Genomic DNA, 20,096 nt, shown 5'->3' with positions numbered 1-20,096 from the left:
AGGCTGAAAATACCCTCCTTTTCGCGGCACCACAAAGTAAATGGAGTAACAGCCAGAGCCACATTCAGCGGGAGGCACGGGGGAAACCGCCCCAATGTGAATCAAGCCTTGCAAGGTCTCCTCTACCGCCACCCATTTGGCGGCAGAACTGCATTGGAACTTCACAAACATGTCTCTTATCGGGGCATTGAATTCTACTCTGAAGCCTTCTCTGATCAGGTCCAAGACCCACTGATCTGAGGTAATCTTGGCCCACTCCTCGAGAAAGAGGGAAAGTCATCCTGCTATCACAAGAATTGAGGAGGGGGCCGGCGCACCATCATTGAGAGGGTCGCCCATGAACTCCAGGTCTTGAGCCTGCTGCTGCGCAACGTTTGTCTGAGCGAAAGGAGTTCTTCTGCTGAAAATGGGCATGCGAAGTAAACCCAGCAGAACGCCCTGGGCGGTACCTTCTAGCTTCACGGAAGCGAGGTCTGTAAGAGGAGGGAACCGCCTGACCCTTGGAAGAAGGCCATGTCCTATCCTCGGGTAAGCGCTGGGCTTTGGCATCCCCCAGGCCTTTTACAATTTTCTCCAACTCCTCACCAAACAGGAGAAGGCCTTGAAAGGGCAACCACCAACCTTTGCTTAGAGGCCATGTCAGCTGCCCAATGCCGCAGCCACAGAAGACGGCGAGCCACCACCGCTACAACCATCTGTTTAGCCGAAGCTCTGACCAGATCATACAGGGCGTCAGCCAAAAATGACAAGGCCTGTTCCATCTGCGGTGCCACCTCCGTAAGGGACTCCGCTCCATCTCCGGGCTTTTCACTGCCTGTTGTAACCAAGCGAGGCAGGCTCGGGCAGCGTAGCAGCTGCATGCAGACGCCAATAAGGATAGGCCTGAAAGGACCATTTCATAACTGCCGCCAGGCGACGGTGCTGCATGTCCTTCAGGGCAACTCCTCCTTCCACTGGGAGGGTAGTTTTCTTTGTCACAGCCGTGACTAGGGCATCCACTTTAGGCACTGCTAGGCGCGCCAAATGCTCCTCACTTAGAGGGTATAATTGCCCCATAGCCCTGGCGACTTTCAAAGGCCCCTCGGGGTCAGCCCATTGAGCCGTGATAAGCTCTTGGATGGAGTCATGCAAAGGAAAGGCTCGAGCAGGCTTCTTAGTACTTGCCATTCTCGGATTACCGGAGGAGGTCTCAGTACTCCCAGGGTCTTCTATAGAGAGGATCTGCAAGGCATCAGTAATAAGCGCTGGCAGCTCATCGCGGTGGATAATCCTCACCGCGGAAGGATCATCTGGATCCGGTGGCAATCCTGCAACTTCTTCTGGCTCTCCAGACCACGAAGGCCTGCCAGACCCCTCAGAGTCCTCACATCCCAACCACCGGGGGGGGGGGGGTGCGCCACTCTCTGAAGGGGAATCCACCATCCACCCTTCTGCGCTTGTCTTGCGGCCATCTGTCAGGGGAAAACGCGCCTGACGGTAATCCAAGGCCAGACTCCACTGGAGGGGATACAGAAAGCATGGCCACAGAGGACCCCTGCGGAAGAGCTCTTTTTAACATGTATGCATTAAGCAGCAATAAAACAAATTCAGGGGAGAGTGGCTCACCCTGGCCTCCCGGTTCCAGTCCAGGGGAAAACAGCTCTTTTATTAGCCTCTACACGAGGCGCCCCTCCAGACTCAACCCCTCCGCCTCAGCGGGGGTCGCGCCATGCTGTTCCAAAATGGCGCCCGCTGCCAGCTCCATGGAGCAGGAAAGAACATCGCTCACCATGCTCGGCCCGGCTCTACCATCTGAAAAGCATGCCTTACAGAGCCCCGCTGCAGATTTGTGCTTGCCACAAACGGAACAGCGCTTTACTTTCTCAGCAGCCAAAATTCAAAATGGCGGATTCGCGCCAAAATCATCCCGAACGCGGGCCCTCCCCGGAGGAGCTACAAAATGCTCTTACCTCACCAGACCGAGTCTCCAAGCTCCGGTCAAGCTGCACAATCAGAAGAAAACCTCTTTTCTGGGATCGCAGCGCCAAAGCGCGACGCAACTTTTTTTTTTTTTTACGCTGTGGGGAAAGTTTGAGGCAACAGCGAAAAAGGCAAATTTCCAACTCCGGAGGATCAGTAGCGTGGGAAAGGCAGGGAAAGGGCAAACCTATGTGCCTGCATCCACAGAGACAGGGCTTGCCTATTTGTCTACTTCCACATCGGGTGCCGGGTAAGGGATAACCTATTTGCCTTTAAAGTGGGCACCATCAGCCACAACACCCTGCTACAACTGGCAAAGGCACAGGAGCCACCCCAGGCAGATTTTCTGAAGGAGCTTGAACAAGCTGCAACCACCCTGCTGGGGAGATAGAGAATACAGAAGAGGCAGATGGAGCTAGCTGACCATGAGGCACTATGGTTTTTCAGTGCTCTCTATCTCCCCCTGCTGGTTGATGGACATAGACACAACCCACTCGTAATGGATTCATCTGCTTGATGACAAGGAATGCGCCTTTAAAACCAGAGGCAAAGTCTTACCTGCCAAGATGTAGGCTGAGGCAATTGCCTTCTTAAACAGCAAGCAACAGATACCTTGGACACCATGAGGCCCAGCTTCTACTTGCCAAAATGCACAAGACAGTCTACCCAAATGACGAAGGTCATTAGTAGCCTCCAGGTAATGCATGAGAGCCCTCTGAATTTCCAGAAGACTCGAGGTGAACTGGTCCCCTACATCCTCCCAATGAAAGAAAGGGAGATTCAAGGAGTTTAATATGGAAGGTCAAAACCACCTTGGGCAAGAAGCAAGGTACTCCTTATGTACTATCCATCGTAACCAGTATGCTAATTATAGTTAACTTTAGGTCCCGCTCTGATGTGCCAGACCAAGGAATCATATCACATTGACTTATGTTTCATAATTATAATATATGGCTATATATTACAAACTCAAAATGTGTTGTCTGAAGGATGGACTGAATTAGTCAGGAGATATACCTGATGGCTGATTCTGACATGCATCAACAAAACTTCGGTGTTTAAGCAATAAATTATGCTCTCTGAGAACAAGGTTCACCATCACCTATAATAGAAGTAAAAAGTGCCATGATTTAATACCACTTTCAAAAGAAACGAAAGACACAACTTAACCAAAGATCGTAACGGACATATCCTAACTCTTCCTTTCCCTAAGTTCTCCCAAATTGTCTTTACCATACATGTATCTCACTCTACCATATCACCTTGATATTAATCGCAACTTGTATTTGTTCACATTGAAATTGTTTAACGCCGATTACGGTACCATGTAAACCACATTGAGCCTGCAAAAAGGTGGAAAAATGTGGGATACAACTGCAACAAATAAATAAAAATAAAGCGTGCCATAACAGAATGACACTATCAAGAGAAGTAGTAAATTGGTTAAGTATAATCAACAGCAAATATATGTCATTATGAATGTAACAGCTTGCTACCAGAAACACATCATGGGGCAATAGTGAACTGACAGCTGTACAAAAGTACAGTTGAATACTAAGTTAATGGCTACTCCGAGGCTTCGAGAAGATTTTAAAAAGACACTCACCAGAATCTTTCCAAATATAACTTGCATATTGGTAAAAAAAAAAAACGCTATGAGGGAGTACAACTGTAGTTTTCAAGAAAATATATTTTGGAAGAATATATATTAATTTGTTGCTAATCAACAGTCCATTTTTGGCCACCATAAATTGCAAGTAATTTGAAACAAAACATTACAGCTGTGATAGCAAACTACAGATCTAGATTTCATGTTTGTATCTTAAGCATTATGTAAAAACATCTATCTATATATAAAGAGTTTCCATTTTTGGCCACCATAAATTGCAAGTAATTTGAAACAAAACATTACAGCTGTGATAGCAAACTACAGATCTAGATTTCATGTTTGTATCTTAAGCATTATGTGAAAACATCTATCTATATATAAAGAGTTTCCTTAAGTTTCATGCATAATTGGTCTTAAAGACAACCTTGTTTGCTGGTTGGTACTGTGCACCTGTCCATGTAACCTACGTATACACATTTTCTATTTGAGCTTTCATACTTGTTTTGCAATTGCTAAGTGCTGATGAATTGAGAAAAGACAGAATAAGAACCTCAAGGGTAAGTCCAAATGTTTGCACTCTGTCCAACAGTTTGGCTGCATGATGGCTTAAGACAAAAAAAAACAAAAAAAAAGAAAGACTACATGGACCATGCAGGTCTTCATCTGTCATGTACTATGTTATGTAATCTTCATTTTTATATTTATTTTATTCCTAAAATCAATCCACCAAGGAATATTACAGGGAGAGTCCCAATCATCACTATCTGATTTGTATGGAACTAAATCCACTGAACATCCTTATTAACTCTTTAAGAAGCAGATACTAATGATCCATAGGTAATATCACACCTAGTGTTTGTAGATGTTTTGAGCTCAACACTTGCCCAAAGTGCGAAACTATTTACATCATAAGACACTTGACCTACACAAATCCAAAGCAACCTTGCCTAAAGAGTTAAATAAAATTGAAGAAATTTGAACAGGAAGGTATATACAAAATATCTAGGAGTGGAGGAAGGAGCAAAATGCACCACAAATCAGAGAAAAAAAGAACAGGAAACTGAATAGGATATTAAAAAGTGCTTTAACTACTGTGAAAGCAGACAAAGCCATCATTTAGCAATTCCTTACTTTCTTACAGCTTTAGAACTATAGAGTAACTAATATGTAAACTGCTTTGATTATTAAGTGCAGAAAGGTAGTATATCAAATCCCATCCCCTTTCCCGAAAAGATCTTGAAAAACATGTATGAACAAGAAAAACATCTCCATTCCCACAAGGCAACCTATAACACCAGTGTAGGCCAAAACTATACGTTCCAAGAACTAAAGTAGGAAGGGACCTTACAGAAATAGATTATACATAGAGAGCTACTATCAAAGGACTCCAAGCATACTTAACAACATTAAAGGTTTGGGGTTTTTTTATTATTATCTCTTCCCCCACCCCAAGCTCCTTGTGACTTCGGGATATTCTCTTAACCCTTCGTTGCCTAGTCTCACAAGGAGCTGCAGTGGGTAAAAAAAAAAAAAAAAAACAATTGTGCAATTAAAATTTTAATCAAAATGCAGCTCTAAATAAATTCAATAAAAAGTAATAAAAAGATAAATACAAATTGACAATTTGTAATTACATATGAAAATCTAAAACAGCATACAGAATAGCTATAGTCTTACAGTTTTCACAGCCTACTTCAAAAATGCAGTTATATTTAAAAATGAATTGCCTCACAGTAATGAACATATTTTGATCAGTCCTTGTAAGTGGCATTCAACTGGTAAAGAAACCAAGTTCATACACAAGCCAAAGGCAGAGAAAACACCAGGAATATCTTCATTAATACTCCAAATTCATATCATAAGAACATAAGTGTTGCCATACTGGGGCAGGCCAAAGGTCCATTGAGCCTAATATCCCATTTCCAACACTGGCCAATCCAGGTCACTAGTACCTGGCAAGATCCCACAAAAGTAAAACAGATTTTATGCTTCTTGTCCTAGAAATAAGAAGTGGATTTTCCCAAATCCATCTTAATAGTTTATGGACTTTTAGGAAATTATCCAAACCTTTTTAAACCGTACTAAGCTAACTGCTTTTACCACATTCTCTAGCAATACATTCCAGAGTAATTACACACTGAGTGAAGAAATGTTTTCTCCAGTTTGTTTTTATTACTTGGTAGCTTCATTGTGTGTCCCCTAGTGCTAGTATTGATTATGTATGTGATGTTGTGATTCCCCTAGAGCGGTAAATAATGCAGAATACCTTTTTTTTCCTTTAATAAAGATAAAGATCTGATCGCAGATATTCAAAAGTTGGGAAAGACGAGAGAGGTGCTGTTGCTGGGAGATTTCAATCTGCTGGATGTAGACTGGAAGGTTCCGTCTGCAGAATCGGAAAGAAGTAGAGAGATCGTGGTTGCTTTCCAAAGTGTTCTGCTCAGACAAATGATGACGGAACCCACGAGGAAGGGAGCGAAGCTGAATCTGGTGCTCAGAAATGGGGATAGTGTGTCAAATGTCAGAGTGGGTGCCCACCTGGGCAGCAGTGACCATCAAACGGTTTGGTTTGATATGACAGCTGAAGTGGAGGGCGGCCACTCAAAACTCAAAGTCCTGGATTTCAAGCGTGCTGACTTTAGTAAAATGGGGGAATACCTGAGGAAGGAGCTGATGGGCTAGGAGGACGAACGAGAAGTAGAAGGAAAGTGGTCCAGGCTGAAAGAAGCTACAAATAGGGCCACAAACCTTTATGTAAGGAGAGTAAATGAAAGCAAGAGAAAAAGGAAACCGATATGGCTCTCCAAGCAAGTGGCTGAAAAAATAAAGGCTAAAGAGTTGGAATTCCTGAAGTACAGAAAAACTCAAGAGGAGGAACACGGAGAGGAATACCGAATTAAACTGAAAGACGACAAAAGAGAGAGACGTCTGACGAAAGCACGAGCGGAAGAACAAATGGCTAGAAAAGTAAGGAGGAGTGACAAAAGTTTCTTCAGGTATATTAGTGAAAGGAGGAAAACTAAAAAGGGAATTGTGATCCTTATTGATCCTTAATGCAATTACCACTCTGTATTTCTCATAAAATCAACTTATGCATCCAGCTTCTCCTACATAAGCACACAACTATGGAATGCACTACCAAAAGCCGTGAAAACAACGTTTAACCACCTAAACTTCCGGAAATTACTAAAAACATACCTGTTCAAAAAGGCATACCCTACCAACCTTACTTAAATCCCTGAACCCTGCAACACTACGAAACCAAAGAACGTAATAGACACAACGTAACTCTTCCTCTATACGATTCCTAATATGTTGTTCTACTTGAAACTGATTCTACCATAGCATCACCGTATAACTGTTTACACTGGAATTGGCGAACACCTTTACGGTACTATGTAAGCCACATTGAGCCTGCAAATAGGTGGGAAAATGTGGGTTATAAATGTAACAAATAAATAAAGATGCTGCGAACCGCTATGTAGAAAATGATGAAGAAAAAGCAAATTTGTTGAACAGATACTTTTGTTCTGTTTTCACAGAAGAAAATCCAGGACCGCAATTGACTTGACAAAAGTACATATGAAAATGGAGTGGATATAGCACCGTTCACAGAAGAGAGTGTACATGAACAACTTCAAAATCTAAAGATGGACAAAGCCATGGGACCGGACGGGATCCACCCCAGGATATTGAGGGAGCTCAGAGAGATTCTGGCGGGACCTCTTAAAGAATTAATAAATGCTTGGAGACGGGAGAGGTTCCGTGGGATTGGATGTGGTCCCTTTTCACAAAAGTGGTGATAGGGAAGAAGCTGGAAACTACAGGCCGGTAAGCCTCACTTCGGTTATTGGAAAAGTAATGGAAGCGATGCTAAAGGAAAGGACAGTGAATTTCCTGGAAGCCAATAAGTTGCAAGATCTGAGACAACATGGTTTTTACCAAAGGTAAATCTGAATCTCATTGAATTCTTTGACTGGGTGACCGGAGAATTGAATCATGGACCTGCTATGGACGTCATCTACTTAGATTTCAGCAAAGCTTTTGACACGGTTCGCCACAGGAGGCTCTTGAATAAATTAGACAGGCTGAAGATAGGACCCGATGTGGTGAACTGGATTAGGAACTGGTTGACGGACAGACGCCAGAGGGTGGTGGTAAAAGGAATTCGACCGGATACATGAAAGGTGAGTAGTGGAGTGCCTCAGGGATCGGTGCTGGGGCCGATTCTGTTCAATATATTTGTGAGTGACATTGCCGAAGGTTTAGAAGGTAAAGTTTGCCTTTTTGCAGATGATACAGAGATTTATAACAGAATGGACATCCGGGACACCCAGGAGGGAGTGGAAAACATGAAAAAGGATCTGCGGAAGCTAGAAGAATGGTCTAAGGTTTGGCAATTAAAATTCAATGCGAAGAAATGCACTTAGGGAGTAGAAATCCACGGGACACGTATATGTTAGGCGGTGAGAGTCTGATATGTACGTACAGGGAGAGGGATCTTGGGGTGATAGTATCTGAGGATCTGAAGGCGACGAAAGTGTGACAAAGCGGTGGCCATAGCAAGAAGGTTGCTAGGCTGTATAGAGAGAGGTGTGACCAGCAGAAGAAAGGAGGTGTTGATGCCCCTGTATAAGTCGTTGGTGAGGCCCCACCTGGAGTATTGTGTTCAGTTTTGGAGGCCGTATCTTGCGAAAGATGAAAAAAAAAATTTGAAGTGGTGCAAAGGAAAGCAACAACAATGGCATGGGATTTGCGTTACAAGACGTATGAGGAGAGATTTGCAGACCTGAACATGTATACCCTAGAAGAAAGGAGAAACAGAGGTGATATGATACAGACGTTCAAATATTTGAAAGGTATTAATCCACAAACGAACCTTTTCCGGAGATGGGAAGGCGGTAGAACTAGAGGGCATGAAATGAGATTGAAGGAGGGCAGACTCAAGAAAAATGTCAGGAAGTATTTTTTCACGGAGAGAGTGGTGGATACTTGGAACACCCTCCCGCGGGAGGTGGTGGAGATGAAAACAGTAACGGAATTCAAAAATGTGTGGGATAAACAAAGGAATCCTGTTCAGAAGCAATGGATCCACAGAAGCTTAGCGGAGATTAGGTGGCAGAGCCGGTGGTGGGAGGCGGGGCTAGTGCTGGGCAGACTTCTACGGTCTGTGTCCTGAAAATGGCAGATACAAATCAAAGTCAGGTATACACAAAGCAGCACATATGAGTTTATCTTGTTGGGCAGACTGGATGGACCATACAGGTCTTTCTCTGTCGTCATCTACTATGTTACTATAAGGGAATCCTTTTGTTCATTTGAGCAAGCATTATCTAAATAAGACCCCATTGAAATCACTGCCCCCCCCCCCCCCCCCCACACACACACAGAAATGGCAGGCCCTCAAACTTCTTAAGAGACTGCAACAGAAAGAGGACCCACAAAGAAAAACAGCCTCAACAGCAACCACACACCGGGAATCTATCTTGCAAGTCCTCTTTCTTGAGAATTCTATGAACGCTGAGCCTTAATAAAAGGTATTTGGGTTCTCTGTGTCTTACATTTTTTTAGGCCGTGGTTTGTGTTGTGAATTCCTGCCTTTTCCTCACTGTTCTTCTGGTAATTTTATACAATAATCAAAACTGTTTTTTCCATTTAAAAACTAGCAAATAATCCTAGAAGCTCTCATACTATTCAGAGGCTGAAAACATGCCACCAGACTATCCACCTTACACACTGCTCTCTTCATCAGGTCAGTGCAGAATAAACTAATATCAAAATCCAAATGCAGGTAAGTTTAAAGGCCTAAGACAAAACCAACAAGACTTCATTTATTACCTATAACCATTAAAATGATCAAACATTTTGAAACAAAGAGGTTTAAAACATCATTTCCATTCATCTCTAAAAATTCTTTACATATCTGAATTGACTAATATAAATATGGGTACATCAACTCCCTCTCAATTTACAACATGCACTAATACTGTAATTTAACCTACAATTTATTTGTATATATTCAGAACCATTGTAGCTCATTTTGCATTAAGTTGATGAAGTTGGTATAATTCTGAAAAAATAACCACAAACAGATTTAATCCAAAGATAACAGGTACATGTAAGATTCATATTGATAAATATGAACTAAGGCAATATGGAGAACACTGAAACTATATTTTTGTGATTTCCTTAAGCCAAGGAAACAATGCCAACTTTGCTCTCATACTGTACCTCCCTGACCAATTTTGAAAAATTGAAGTCTGATGTATCAAACATCTTATATCGAAAAGGCAGGACAACTAATCTAGCCATTCCAAAGTTATGGGGGATAAGGTGATATTGGACCAATATTGATACTGGTAAAACTGTCCTTGAGGGTTCATGCCTGCGTTATAAATTTTACTGAACTTGCATAGTTAGTAGTTTCTAGCACATTCATACTTTTACCTATTAATGTGCCCCCCCACAACTGAAACGCTATAGTCTAAAAATAAACTTTACTAATACGTGCCTAATGAAATGCTTAGTCCAAAAAGTTCCTATAAATTGCTGGAATGTAAAGGAGCAACATTTCCGGAAAAAAAAATTATTTGCATGCACTGAATGGATCTTATTGCTAAAAAGGGCCACTAACGCTTTTGAAAGACATGGAAGAATTACTTCTTTTCCCTCCACATGTATTGCCCTTTCACGGATGCTTACTTCCTCCTTATTCCTCCCACTTGCCAACACAGACAACCCCTGGTTCTAGGGTTGCCAGATCACCCCCCGATCAACCAAAAAGGCTGGTGCAGTCCTGGTTTGGCACCATTTGCCTACAATAATATATATCATATCTTTTTATATAGGAACAAACATAATAAACATTAGTTTTACCACTTCATTATATCCAACCTTAGCTATAACCTTTTTTCTTCTCTTCTAGTATCCTCAAAACTCTTTAACACCTCTCCGTTCCCGGGCATTCAGCTTGCGGCAAAGCAGCGTCCTCGACCGCTTATTCACCTCAGTGCTGCCCGTGCAGTCTCGTTATTACCCACCATCACATCCCTTCTTCAACCTGCGGCCCCTCCTCCCCCGCGGACTCTCGGCTGCACTCTGCCCTTTCTCGTCTCTCCGTACCAGCCGCGTTGGACATAGGCTCAAGGGAGACGTCGACACTGTTCATCTACACCGTTCTCGAACCCAGCAAAGGCCACGGCTCCGTTGTTGCACAGGACTCTGCCCCAGCCTTACTTCCCACATTCCTTCTTGTGGACGCTTGACCATGCGGGGCCCTTGCCTTCCCTTGCAGACCCGGGCCCACTCCTACGCCCCCACCCCTCAGCATAACCTCACATTGGTCTAAACCGACGCCAATCAGCAGAGGTCCGGCCTCTGATTGGCTCCCATTTGCTCCCCACCGTCCCTGCTAGTGAAGGTGGGGGAGGGGGTAAGGGGGTTCTGTTTTTCACTGGCCAGATTCCAGCAAGGCCCGGCAGTAGGGAAGCTTCTGCTTGGCCGGCTTACTAATGGAAAACTGCGGCTGCTAGCGTGCCGCCGTTATCCTGAAAGGAAGAGCGCCAGCTCAGAAAAACCATAGACACTCCTAGCTGCGCCTCTAGCAAACGCACCCGCGTGAGCGCGCTGCCCTTTCCTTATTTATATGCGCTCACCCGCCACTGCTTCGGGGCCTTCGGCCACCCACTCTCACTCACCTCGTCAGCCACCGCCACAGTCCGCGAGACTCTCATCCGCTACCAGTCCCCGCGCTGCTCTCGCGAGACCTCAACCTTAACCCGAGACGGTAGAACGGGGAAGGGCGGTGCAAGACCCACAGCTGATTGTCAGTTAGTGGAGTAGGCGGGGCAGAGCCGAACACTGACCGCAAGGGGTATATGAGGCCACGCCACACACTTATTAATTTCATTCTCAGGTTAGTTCTGGCCCTGGGTCACACACGTTTGAAGTATTTATAGACACCAAATAGAAATATATTGCAATTGTCTGCTAATAGGCTATAAAAGCAGTTATGTGAGAAGGTACAAGCGCATTTCTCATTTCCTAAACTTTATTGGGCTGGGAAGTCGCTATTACGTGTGCCCGACCGTATTCTCTATGCTAAATCTCGACACCCCGTACGTTTCAGCACGCTGTAGTTCATCCAAAGTTAGACGTTTGAATTCAGCTCTTAGCATGGTGCTACTAAGTCGTTAGGGTTTTTTCAAAAATGTTTACGTTTGTAACATCACTTTTTCCCCGTTCGTAATTGTAACTTTTATTAGGTTCGGGGGGGGGGGGGGTCTTGATATTTTTTCATATATTTTTTAACAAATTGATCCTTGCCCTTATGCTGCTTCCTCATACAAAACTCCCAATAAATCCCGATCCTTTCGTACTTCCCCTATATGTTTTCCTGTGGGTTTCTTTTTCTGTCTTTTTTGTGGTCTAAGCTCCAAACAACAGGGACTGTGTTTCTCTTATATGTATCGCTCTATGACACTGGTAGCTCTATACCAGTAACAACAATGATAATATCAATCAATCCTGCTCTCTATTATTACCGGAAGGACAAAAAAGCTGATTTGTTTATTTGGTTGTCATTTAATAAACTATATATTTTTGATTGATCTGCTTTTTTGTCCTTCTATCTTGGAGTTTGCAGATCGTTTGCCTTGCTGTTTTCTTGGACCCTCTATTACTGCTGAGCATGGTGAACTTCTTTATTTTCAATCTGTTTATTGTTTTCAACATAATACATCCATGACAAAGTCAAAGTTAAACGAGTATTGATCAAGTAACAGTCCAAATAATTGTAGAGAGCGTGGACTCTTATAGTTCCTTAGATTAATACAATACCAAAATATAAACATTCCCTAACCCCCTCACCCTCTAAAACACCATAGTGATATGGTGCAATCTGTAAGGTTCATAAATTCAACTCATTAAGAATTAAACTATGTGCTTGAGGTGAAAGATGTAGTAAGCACCTCAGATTGCCCAAAAACGTTTCTTATATTTATCAGTTAGACAAACATCCCGAGTTTCCAGCACCATTAAATTCTTAAATACACTCTTCCAATGCCAGAAGGTGGGCAAATGATCCAATACATTTCTTAACAATTACACAGGCTTTATAAACCAATATATGTTTGTGTTTGGTTAATGGACCACAGTGCTCCATTTTACCAAATAGACCTGCCAGCAGAGAAGAAGTAATAGTCTTTCCTAAAATAGTTTCCAGAAAGCTGAGCAGTCTAGACCAATAACGCTGCACCTGTGAGCAAAACCAAAACGCATCAAACACCTATCCAGTTACTGGCATTGTTTTCTGGATTTTGTTTTAATTATTATTTTATCTGTAAATAGCTTTAATTTGCTTGCAACGAAAGTGGTATAGCAAATTTTAATAAATGATAAAGTATTTGCACGTATACCACACTTGGAGCAAAGCTCAGAAGTAACACAGCCTGCATAAAAACCTTATTTCAGTGAAAAATATGATCTGGTAAATATACAAAATTTACATTCTTTATGTATTGCACTGTGCAGCATTAGTTTGATTTGTTTTATGCCTATAGCCATATCAGTGCCTTGTAGTCAAACACCAAGCTCCACAGGAGGCAAAAACAAAAAAAACTAAAATACCAGTGATGCCCCTAAAACAAGATTCCCTCAACAACCTACTAACACAGTGCAATACCTGTATGTGCACACAAAAAAATTCACCCAGGTTCTGTTGCAATGCTACAAAAGATTTTAATTCACATCCTAGAGTCAAAAATGTCCACCACATACACCAAACCCAAAGAGGCCCATCATTAAAAGACCCCCCCTATAATGATTCCCTATAATGGGCAAGAAATCAATATACTTAGGATATAAGAATATGCCGTATGTCACACATTGGTTTCAGTAGAGTATGATGTTTAAGATTAGAAGAAAGTTTATCATTGGTAGCCCACCCAATCATTAAGATGATGTAAAAGACAGGCTATGTTGTAATGTTATATATTGGGGATATATTTTTCACAAATAATAAAAAGAGGATGCAAGCCTCAGAAATTAATTAACAATCAAAATAATGCTTGTATAACCTCAGTTTAGTAAATGCATATGGCTATCAAAAATCTATAGTTAAATAAATGAAAGGTACAAAGACCTACTTTAGCAAATAAGAATATTGCCAACAATAAGTCCAATGTAATCATAGGTTTCAAGTATCAGCACAAAAACAAGGAGGAACCATTAAAAAAAACTCCTAGTGGGAGAAAACGGCTACTAAAAAAGAGTAGCAGACACTATTTAAAAAAATGTTTGTTTAATATTGTAAATAACTGTTTTGTTTAGGGTAGGTATATTGGGGATACCCATCCCACCCATGGACCAATTCCTAAATATTAAATCTAATTGAATCTTGGGTTTCTTCCCCTTCCAACAAAATTCTATTAAGTCTCGATGCAATATCCATAAGTCATGCTTTGTCATTCCTAGAGGGAGGTGTCGCAAGACTTAGAGACACCTAGGAAATATAACCATATAGCATAAACTGATCTGACTATGTAAAGATAAAGGTAGATTATTCCAAATTGTAAATTGTTGTGCTGTTTGTTTCAATAAGATATTTACATTAGTATGATATAGGTTCCAAGGATTAGTTGTTAAATAGATACCCAAGTATTTGAAGCCCTCAGAGGCCCATTTTAATGGGAAGTCTCCCTCCCAATGCCTCTGGAGAGATATGGCTGAAGGTAATCCTTCATAAGTAATGCCACACTGGGAAAAGACCAAAGGCCCATCAAGCCCAGCATCCTGTCCCCGACAGCGGCCAATCCAGGTCAAAAGCACCTGGCAGCTTCCCAAACGTACAAACATTCTATACATGTTATTCCCGAAATTGTGGATTTTTCCCAAGTCCATTTAGTAGCGGTCTATGGACTTGTCCTTTAGGAAATCGTCCAAACCCTTTTTAAACTCTGCCAAGCTAACTGCCTTCACCATGTTCTCCGGCAACGAATTCCAGAGTTTAATTACGCGTTGGGTGAAGAAATTTTTCTCCTATTTGTTTTAAATGTACTACATTGTAGTTTAATCGCATGCCCCCTAGTCCTACTATTTTTGGAAAGCGTGAACAGACGCTTCACATCCACCTGTTCCACTCCACTCATTATTTTATATACCTCTATCATGTCTCCCCTCAGCCATCTCTTCTCCAAGCTGAAAAACCCTAGCCTCCTTAGTCTTTCTTCATAGGGAAGTCGTCCCATCCCTGCTATAATTTTAGTCGCCCTTCGCTGCACCTTTTCCAATTCTACTATATCTTTCTTGAGATGCGGCAACCAGAATTGAACACAGTACTCAAGGTGCAGTCGCACCATGGAGCGATACAACGGCATTATAACATCCTCACACCTGTTTTCCATACCTTTCCTAATAATACCCAACATTCTATTCGCTTTCCTAGCCACAGCAGCACACTGAGCAGAAGGTTTCAGTGTATTATCAGATTTATCCATGCTGAGTTTAAATCCTGAGAATGCCCCATATTCTGTGAAGCTTTCTAAAAGCACTGAAAGCAATCTCATGGGTAGAGATAGATGCACCAAGAGGTCATCCACAAAAGCAGATATTTTAAATTCAGACTGCCCTATCATAATACCAGTGATTTACAGATTGGCAACAATTTCCCAGATCAAAGAGTCTAGAGTCAGCATGAATAGCAACAGGGACATCCTTATTGAGTACCTCTGAAAACAGAAAAAGAGGCAGAGGTGACCCCATTAACAGATACCATTGCTTTAGGTCAATGATTTAATGCTTGAACCGCATCTCCAGAATGACACCTTATACCATATTTACGTAAAACATTAAACATAAATCCACAACATACCTGATAAAATGCTTGAGTAAGGAAGGTTCCTCTCTTAAACATACAACATCCAAAGTAGCTAGAATTTTCCAGATATTTTTCACTGCATGACGTTCACATATAAACCTTACTTGTGGCTCCGTAATGAGAGAGGGAAGCTCTTGTGCCAAGCGATTAGACAAAACTGTTGCTAACAACTTTGCTTCATAACAAATCAAAGATATGGGTCCATATGAACCGGAGAGAGGGGTCCTTCTCTGTTTTAGGAAAATAACTATTCGCACTGACTCCAACAATGCAGGCATATGTCGATCGGATATAATCTTATTAAACATAGCAGTCAAAGGTTTTACTATACACACTAACAATTTGTAGAACTCTGCTCTGTATCCATCCAGACCAGGCGCTATATGCAGAGAACTCCTGTAGACAGCCCATACAACCTCATCCTCTTCTATAGGTCAATCTAATTTAACAGACTGTGATTGGGTAAGACTAGATAAGTCAACATTTTCCAGATAGGAATCTGGATCCACTCCATTAGAGTCAACAGCACCATAAAACCCCCGATAATACTTTGTACAAATATGGTTAATCTGTTTATCTATATTAATCAAGGTTCCACTAGGGCTCCTCAAAGTCAATACTTGAGAATACTGGTTCTTAGGATGAACTAGTCAGGCCAGCAGTCTACCTGTGGTGTGACTATATTTATATAATTGGTACTGAAGAGTGTTGATTTTTTGGCCTGCTGGTGTAATAACTCATTCAAAGATGCCTATTTTATTTATTTATTTATTTATTAGGATTTGTTTACCACCTTTTTAAAGGAATTCACTCAAGGCAGTATATGGCAAGAATATGTCAAACATTAGCAATAGGCAATTACAGAAGTAAAAATATTCAAATAACAATACAAAGTGTGGCATATTATACTACTTACAATGTCAACACAATACATAATAGATCATTTTAATTGATAGTGAAGGGTAAAGCAAAGATGTTCCTGCAGCCAAGAGTCAGAAAGTAAGGTGACTAATTTAAAGAAAGTTACACATGATGTCAGAGAGATGGTTAAATATTATCTCAGCTAGGATAGGAGTGGATAAACGTGTTCTGCTGCAGTATGTGTAGCCTGTGTCACTCCTTGTGTGAGTGAGACTAACAGGTTAGTTACTTCCAGTGTGTTTTTTTCTGACGAAAAAGGTGCTGGTACTCAAATGCCAGGTCACCCTTCAGGGGTGGGGTGATCACTGAAGGTCCCACCCCACAATAGTCAGGCCCCCTGCAACTAGTCACAGAATCTATGACAAGGCGGAATTGGTGTGTAGAGCCTGAGCTCTTTCATTAAAATTTGGGGGCCATGGGTCAATTTTAGTAGACAATAGAAAAGATGCCGGTACTCAGTACCCCCTCAAAAAAAGCCCTGGTTACTTCTTCCATTAAAGGTCTGGTTGAACTGCCAAGTTTTCACCTGCTTCCTGAAGTACAGATAGTCTTGTATTAAGCAGAGCCTTTCAGGAAATGCATTCCAGAGTGTTGGGGCTACTCCAGAGCAGGCTCGCTTGCGGGTATCACATCGTGTAATGCCTTTTGGAGAGGATGTAGTTAATGAAAGTCCTTGGGAGGACCTTAGTGTCCTTGGTGGTGTGTGGAGTATCATCCTATTATTCAGATACTCAGGGCCATTTCCTTTCAGGGCCTTGAAGATCAGACATAGAATTTTAAATTTAGCCCTGTATTGTACTGGTAGCCTATTAAGTTTTTGCAAAAATGGTGTGATGTGGTCATGTCGCGTGCAACCTTCTATGAATTTTGCTGCAGCATTCTGAATCAACTGGAGCTGGTGCAGGCCTTTTTTAGTCAGACCATTGTATAGTGCATTGCAGTAATCCAGTCTTGATGTTATCATGCACAACTGGGATAAGATTTACTTTTTCGATGTAATAGAGGCAATGTAGCTGTCGCAAAGAGTAGAAGCAACTCTTGAAGGTTGCTTGGATTTGGAGAATTGTCAGGTTCTCAGGTTCAGAGCCCGCGGGGCCGGGCTCTGGAGCAAACGTGAGCCCTTGGGCTGCTGCCGAGGAGCGACAGCAGCAGGCAAAACCCACCAACCAACACTGGGTAAGCACACCGGCAGGGACTGCAGGCACTGCCCAGCGAACCGGAACACATGGACTGGAATCCCCCGGACTGGAGGACACAGGACTGGAACACACGCCGGATCGGAACACACTGGACTGGAGCACACTGGACTGGTCCGCACAGCTTTACCTGTGCTTAGCTACTAAGCCCCCCAGAAGTTGAGCTCCTGGGTTCGAGTAGCCGACAGGACTTACTGGATACCGGATGACATAGGGTCCAGGACTGGAAACAGAAGTGCTCCTAACCCTAAACTGATCTACGTGCTTCCAAGCCCTAAACCAGCAGGAGTGTTCCTAACAGTAAACTGACAAAAGGACTTCCTAAGCCCTATACTAAACATGAGCTCCTAAGCCCTGCTCAAGAAAGGGACTTCCTAAGCCCTAAACTAACAGAGCAGGGAACTAAACACAAAGCTAACACAGGTGCTACTAAGCACCCAGCTACAAGCAGAGCTCTACACTAATAAGCTAAACACAAAACTACCAAGCTACCTAAGCACTGCTCTAGTAAGCTAGATACACAACTAACCAGGTGCTTCCTAAGCACTACTCTGGCAAGCAACCAGAAGAGCTCCTAGCACTAAAAGGGAAGACAGGGGAGCCACAAGGAAAAAACAGGGAAGCTAACACATAAGCCAAAAGTGCTTCTAAAGCACTAAACACCAACAGCAAAGACTGCAATGCTACCAATAGCACAAACACCAGAAGTACTTCTAACAGCAAACTCTGCAGTGTTCCTAACAACACCAAACCCTGAAGTACTTCTATCAGCAACAGAGCTTCCAAAGCCCTACACACAGCAATGCTTCCAAAACCAAGAGGGAAAAGCAGGGGAACCAAAGGGAAAAGCAGGAAAGCTAAACACATAGACACCAGTGCACACTGCACTAACACTAACCTGGACCTTAGCAAAAGCAAGCAGGGAAACTAGACACAATGTCAGAAGTGCACACTGCACCACCCTACCTAAAGCAAACACAACTGTTGCAAAGGCCCTGAAGGAAACAAGACCACTTCCTTATCAAGGCCCTCCCTGATGATGTCACACTCCCTAGACCTAGGCAAAAGCACACTGACCCAGAGAGGCCCAACCCACACCAATGCAAAACCGTGAAACACTTGAAGCCAGTACACCCAAAGAGAGTTAGAGCAACTCAGACTACCCACACAGGTGCAGTATAGTGAAACAATTAGAGCCCTGCTGCTGGAAGCTGCCAGCACAGAGAGACAGAGCCAGCTCAGAAAGGACAGAGAAAGAAACAGAAGCCAGCTAAGAAGCTGACTCCCAGGAAAGAGGTAAGTTTGAGAGGGGTTCAGACCCCAATCATAACAAGAATCAGAGTAAGTGTTGAATCAAACTGTATTCCAAGGTTCCTGACTTGTGATTTGAGGGGGAGTTCGTACTTCCCAAAAGGGATTTTGATGTTAGGTATGTGTCCACTTGTGTTAGGGACCCAGAGAAACTCGGTTTTACTTGGGTTCAGGCAGTTTGTTGTGTTTAGGCTATTCTTGAATTGGTGTTAGACAGGTAATCAGTTTATTCAAGGCTGTAGGTAAGTCAGGTTCAATGGGTACTATGAGTAGCTGCACATCATCCACGTAGATGTAGAACTGAGTGTCAGCTCAGCTAGTGACTTGAGGTAGATATTGAACAGAATAGGTGACAGTATCGATCCTTGTGGTACCCCGCAGGTCAGTGCCCATGGTGATGAGTTGTTGCCAAACATTATGGATTTTTGCCTGTCTGATAGGACCTACACCAGGCAAGTACTGTTCCATTGATACCTGTTTCTGTCAGTCGTGCTAGCATGGTCCACAGTGTCAAAAGCTGCTGAGAAATCTAGCAGTACTAACACCGAGGTGAATCCCCTGTCTTGGTTTCTGTGAAGATCATGTAGTAGGGATACAAGGACTGTTTCTGTTCCATAACCAGGTCTGAATCCAGATTGACATGGATCTAGACAGTTTCTCTTTTCTAGCCAGTCATTAAGTTGAACACAGACTGTTTGTTCTGTAAGTTTCCCTAGAAATGGTATGTTGGATACTGGCAGTAACTTTCAAGTTTGTCCTGGTCAAGGGTGAACCACTGCCCTTTTTAATGCTGTTGGTAGTTGCCCATTATCAAGAGAGGTTTTCACAAGTTTTGTGGTGCCTTCTGTGAGACCCATACTTGCCTGCTGCACTATCTTTGATGGGCAGGGGTTGAGGTAGCAAGTAGCTGTTCGAAGATCTCTTAGGATTTCGTCAAGGCTCTCCTCTGTCATTGGGTTAAAAGTGCCCCATCTGTCTATGTCAGGAGGGGGTGAGTTTGTGCACTCCTGGTTAACTGGTTGGGGACTGGGTGGGATTGCCTGTAAATCCTGGCAGAGGCTTTTAATTTTGTTGGCAAAGTATGCAGCAAAATCATTACAGTTCAGTTTAGACTGGGCAGGTTGGTTCTGTTGTGGGGGCTGCAGTAGGCTGTTTACTATACTGAAAAACTGCTTGGTTGAATTGTCAGCCTGTGCAATGCATTGAGAGAAATATTGCTTTTGGT

The 20,096-nt window shown here is 42.7% G+C and overlaps 1 protein-coding gene across 1 annotated transcript in view; it reads right to left on the bottom strand.

Annotated features, from left to right (window-relative positions):
* LOC115466814 (cyclic AMP-dependent transcription factor ATF-7) overlaps positions 1 to 11,301 on the bottom strand; it is a 430,182-nt gene extending 418,881 nt beyond the window's left edge. The window contains exon 1 of the mRNA XM_030198351.1: positions 11,266 to 11,301. The gene's annotated coding sequence lies outside the window, so the exon portion shown is untranslated. The remainder of the gene's footprint in view (positions 1 to 11,265) is intronic.
* Positions 11,302 to 20,096: the final 8,795 nt, after the last annotated feature.

This window comes from Microcaecilia unicolor, chromosome 3 (assembly GCF_901765095.1).
Source record: "Microcaecilia unicolor chromosome 3, aMicUni1.1, whole genome shotgun sequence".
Classification (NCBI taxonomy): domain Eukaryota; kingdom Metazoa; phylum Chordata; class Amphibia; order Gymnophiona; family Siphonopidae; genus Microcaecilia; species Microcaecilia unicolor.
The sequence above is the reverse complement of the archived record's forward strand: the minus strand, read 5'-3'. Positions and strand labels throughout refer to the sequence as shown.